Raw genomic sequence first — 6000 nt, forward strand, 5'->3', positions numbered from 1 at the left:
TTAAAAAAATATCATTTATTTATCATCATTTTATTTATTAATTTTGTATCTTTATTTATCGCTTGAATCACTTTCCCGTCTTGTTTTGTAGCTTTTCCGGGTGTTGGGTGGTTCGGGAATGTTTGGGATGTACATGTATATACGTGTTTGTACATGTACTCACTTGTTCAAAAAACCTTTAAAAAATTACAAATAAAGTTAAAATAATAAAAAATAAGTAAATGATTATATTTTTATTCAGAAAAAATAATAGAATTAAAAATAAAATTAACTATATCTCTACAACCAAATAGCTCTTTTTGCTTGGATGCTGTTTTCACATAATTTAGAACATGAATGCATCTGGTGAGAAATTTGCCCCTTTTCAATGGAAATTAGCCACAATACAAAACCACCAATTTTAATAGCAAGTGCAGTTTAAAGTGACATTAGAAACCTTCACAAGGTTGGTGGTAACACAAATACAGAGGAGAACAAAGTGTGGACTTCTATTCTACTACTATTGGCAAGTGATGCCCAGTTCATGGTGCTTTCAGTGGCTCTTCGATTCCTACAGTGGCTTGAAAGTGCAATGGAAATTTACAAAGCTATATCTGATTTGGAATTTCAAAGTAAAAACCTTTGGAAATTTAGTATATACATTTATTTTGAAATTCCAAATCGAATATAGTTGTGAATGGCAGGAACACATTTTGAGATGTTCTCTTATCAGTCTGAATCCAAATATTTAAGTGGAAACAGGGTAGATAATGTCAAATTAATTCCCTGGCGGTTGCACATTTTCATATGACAGACGTCTTTTATTTTGTAAATTGTTGGTATATTCCTTTTCCATCAGAATCTGCCATTTGTGAATTCTGGGACCGGTAAAAATGTTCTGTGGCTTGTAAAATTGTCTTACCGCTTGTTAAAGTGTTTCTGATTTTGTAAATTTGTTTTCTGAACTGTTAATTTTTTTTGGCCTTGATAAAATTTAATTTTGTTTCATAAAATGTTAAACTGTTTTCCTAAATGTAGCTTTGTCTCCAATTTTCTAAAAGTGTTTCATCCTTTAAAATTTGCATTGCACTTCTGTCGCAGGGTTCTCCTTCTGGACTCAAAATAATGTGGGTTTTATTGCCGGCCTCCCCAGTGCACTGGAAGAAAAATATTTTCAAATATTTTACTCACTTGACAGAAAAAAAGAAAACAGCAGTTGTTCATCAAACAAAACACAGCAACATTACCTGCTCAGTAACTTGGCTCAACTGCCAAGAAAGCCAAATCTGGCCCTGTTTTAAAAGGGTGTAGCCCCTCCCACTGGGCATTCGAAATCACACAATATTTCCCAAACAATCATAACTCAACATTAAGGCAATTTCAAGGCGATTAACATTACACACAACCCAAAGAACAAGATAAACATTTCCACAGACATTTACCATACCTAATTCAAACACATAATTTAGAACAAACAAAAAGAATAATCAAACACGGTCACGTGGCCACTTTTGTCCACCCTACATCTATATAGAGTGCGCACAAGATGCGCCCGGTTTGCGCAGTCCAGACACGACCTGGTTGAGCCCAAGCCGGTAAGTGCAGCAAACCAGAAACAAAGGCAATGTATGTTTTAAACAATGATAGAGCTTCAAAGAGTGCACCCTAAGAAACTCTTAACGGAGAGGGGAAAAGGGATGGTGGCGTGTGAACCGGAATGCGTGTGTGTGTCTGTGTTTGCGCGCTGCCCGCTATTAGCGACGGTGACACTCCGTCACAACTTCCCAGCCACCGTGGATTCCTTGTATCTTGTCATTGAATTTACAAGAAGTCTGCAGTTGCAGCCACTTCATCACAACCCAGAACTCTGAATCAAAGCGTAAAACTTCTTCTTTTACTTTTCTGCTGCTCTTTTATTGCAGTTTCTTCCTTGGTGTAGAGAGATGCATACTTTGGAAATCAATAAAGAATAATGGCTTTTACCAACACTCCCCTCAGCAGTGTACTTCATAAAAAGTGCAGTATTTTAGTTAGCTTTTAGTGTTGGCCTCTGTGAGTCCACTCACTTCTTATATCTGACCTGTGAAATTTAAATAGTCTGGACTGGGTTTTGATTGATTTTAGCAGCCCTGGCAGCCTGGCTCCAGAGATGGTTGGTTAGTCGCTTTGGTTAAGGCTGATACACTGTAAAATAAAAACCCCTGCTTGATCTGTACAGTTTCCTCACCACTGTGACAGTGACATAGAGCTGTGAGTTACAGATCAACAGCTATTAGATGAGTTGTTGTAAGGATGATACTTCTTCAATTGGACCCAGAAGCAGACTAACAGATGACGAAAGAGGGGTTAAATTGGGTTTTTATTGTCAAACCAGATCTCTAGAAAAATTGGCTGGTTGGAGGGGTCAGGAGAGTCAAGGTTTAAGTACTGCAGCAGGTGATTAATAGATGAGAATCAGCTCTGTTTTGCAGTATGCTGGTCCAGGCATCGCTGGTTTTTCGTTTTTAGAAAGCAGAAGTAAACAACGGCCAAGCTGAAAGTAAAACGGATTCTGTTGCATCCACTTATGATTTAAAAAGTTAAGGTGGTTTATGTTAATTTTACAATTTTCACAGAAATTAACTTTTACCTGTTATTACTGGAAGTTAAAAGTCTCATCTGAGTTTCTTTCAAATTAATTCACTGTAGAGCTGGGCGATATTAAAAAACTGTTATCACTCTAATGATTTTTAAATCAGTCGATATCAATAATTATAACGATTAAAATCTAATCATCATTTCGTTTAAATGTAAAGGCAGATTTTTGCTCCTGAGTGAAAGTTGAAGAAACCAGACGGTTTGTTAGCTTGTATCTGGATTTAGTTCTCTGATAAGCTTCTTGAATCACTCATTTTTGACGGTGCTAACAGGAAGTATGTCTATGTGTAAGATTAGATTTTTGTGAAGTTTCAGTTTGTAGATTTTTATTGTTCTTAGGTTGAGATAATTTGCATAATCAGATTTATTTATCTACATCTCAATAGTGTATTCAATTATGTGTATGAAATTAATAGTTAACAGCTGTTCCGCAAAGTGTTAGACTAACGACTCTGCTTTGAGCTGGTAGGTTTGGGCTTGGTGTCGCTCGTTTCAGCTGTGTTTACATTCTGCTTTAAGACACATTAGCGCCCCCTCCCTTTCCAGTGGTTGGGGGTTGTAATTATAGGTTTTTATATATCAAATTTCCTACTTTTCATCGGCCATCCAATGAGGTATCTCCTCTTGATGCATTGGTTCACATTTAATAAATATCTTGGTTATTGGATAGATAGCCATACATTTTGGGACTAAATGAATTTCGAACAAAGGATAAATGTTAAAAACTTTGGTCAAAGGTTTCACTCATTTTTTAAAACATCTCAAAATCTACTTGATGTACTTTCATAAACTTTGGTACACACAGTACATTCAGGCTCCCCAGAGTCTACGTACTTATCAATAACAACCCTTTTTAATTATTTTTATTTTAAATGTCTCTACTTTAACTACTTCATCAACTAAAAGGTGGGTCTCCATTAGATTGAACTATCATGTTCATCCCAAGGTATCATGTACCCTTGGATAGAATACTTAAACTAGGGATGCACCGATCCTACTTTTTAGGTCCCGATACCGATATCGATACCTGGGGTTTGGTATCAGCCGATCCGATCCTGGTATTGATTTAACAACCTCTATTCCTTAATGTGGGGATAGAATCAAGTTTTTGCAACTTCAGGCTTTTCTGACTTTGTAAACCAAAATAAAATAAACATTATTCACGTGATGGTGAACTGTACCTGGGTTCCAAGTGCTAAACGAGAGGGTGGAATCCCATTATTTCAAGGAACCGGAACAATTAAATCCAACAACCTGTCAGTTTTTTCACACTTTGAATCCATTAATAGGGGGTTTCTTGCTTCTTTGCAGTACGCTATAGCTGACGTAAACTTCTTCCTTTGGGCTCCCATTATATTTTTCAGCACGACTGCCATAGAAACATTACTGCTGCACATGTTGCAAGTTTCCGGCGGAGTTGTTAGCAAAAGAAACGTGACATACACCTAAACTGCAGAGCCTCTGTAGTTATCCTCAATCATGCACCGCCGGGCAAACATGCACAGATCAGCCGGAGTTGATGACGTAGGAGACGCACATGGATGTTGTAAACACAGAAAAGCATAGAACTGAGATGAATAGATCTGCCATATGGATCGGCACTATATAACTGTATGTGTACTAGGCTACTTATGTTTCTATTTACCTTGCATTTTTATAAAGAATCCTCTTGGAACCCAAATCTTATCATGTTGATAATCACAACATTAAAATGTTATATCATGAGCATGTAGTGTCAACATCAAAAAATCATTGTTGCTACTTAGCTAAGTCACTCAAGTGCTGTTATTACCAGATGCTTGGGGTGTCAATAACTCACCAACTTGCACCTCTAAACTGCTACCTCTGCAGAGTGCAGCTAATGAAGTGTAGCCTTGCGTGTGATTAATCTCATCCTGACATTAATTGCTTTATCATGTCGACTGCTCTTATCTCATCTTTTAAGGTTATTACTGCTCCAAAGTCCTTGGAAAATTGTTTAATTCATTTCTCCTATCATCAAGTTATAACTTTTTCAACATACTCAACTTCTTTGGCATCATTCACGGGATAATGACAGCTTTATTGTGATCAATGCCTCCTTTTTCATTGTGTGGTTCTCCCTAAAACTTTTCTTGCCAAAGGGATAGTGATGATGCATAAAACATCCATTTAGAACGAGTCATTTTAGGTCTTAAATTCTCCTATTCTGAGTCAAGTCAGGTGCAAGCAACCACCCATTTATTGGTGGTAACGAGAGGCCCTGCCCCCAAAGGAGCTAGAGAAAAGAGCAGTTATCTTTAATTGCTAAGTTTGAAGATTGGTGAAAGGTGAGAAATCACTTTCAATGCCGCTGTGACAGAAAGAAGAAGAGTACTCACTTAAAATAGAAACTTTTGAAATATGTAAGAGTTGAGTGCTATGGCCACTCAAAACAAACACAGGAGTCCTTGTTAGCTCCAGACTCTCTTTGAATTGAAAGACAGCTGTCTGTTTCTCCAAATGCTTCTTCTTCTGGGTTTGCAATGGTGCACTCAGTCTGAATATGTTAAACTCTTCATCAAACACTGCTGAATAATGAGAGAGAATACTGCCAGCCTACTTTCAACTTAGCAACAAACCCAAGATACAACAGCTCTCTGGGGGATAAGCCTATATTGATATAACACAGTTTTGAGATGAAAAGTTCTGGAAGAAGATCGGAGGATGTGAAAAAACTTTAACACTGCAAACTAACTTTCAAACTCCTCGTTTTGAGGAAGAGGACTTTAAATATATGTGATCTCTAGTTCATTCCTGGTCCCCAGAGGATGAATCCTACAGACTTCAATGACCCCTATGGTTTTGCTCTAGCACCACAACAAGGTTGACTGTTTGTTTTTTTTGTGTGAAATATCTCATCAAACTGTTGGATTGATGGCCATAAGACTTGGCAGAAAAATATTCATGGTGCCCAGAGGATACATTTTAATATTTTGATTCTCTGACTTCTTCTCTAACACCACTGGGAAGTAGTCATTTCAGACTTTCAGCAAATACCACAAACCAGCAGCTGATGAATGGGTTACAATTGCTTTTTTTTTTTTAAATCATGGTGCCCAGATGATGAATTTCACAAACTTAGATAACCCTGGCACTACCAGGAACTAAACAACCTGTCCTTCTTTGAAAAATATCCCATCAACTGTTTGATAGATTGCTATTTAATTTGGTTCTAACATTCATGGTACCCAGAGGATACATTTTCATAACCCTGGTGATACCTTGTCTTTTGCTCGGGTGCAATTTGGCGGTTGACACCTTTAAGATTAAGCAAATGTTCTTCATACCCTCTAGACTGATTACCTTGAAGTCTTTGTTTGTTATCTTCAGAGGATGAATCCTACTGATTTTGCTGAAGCCATG

The sequence above is a fragment of the Notolabrus celidotus genome, chromosome 21, assembly GCF_009762535.1.
Source record: "Notolabrus celidotus isolate fNotCel1 chromosome 21, fNotCel1.pri, whole genome shotgun sequence".
Taxonomy (NCBI): Eukaryota; Metazoa; Chordata; class Actinopteri; order Labriformes; family Labridae; genus Notolabrus; species Notolabrus celidotus.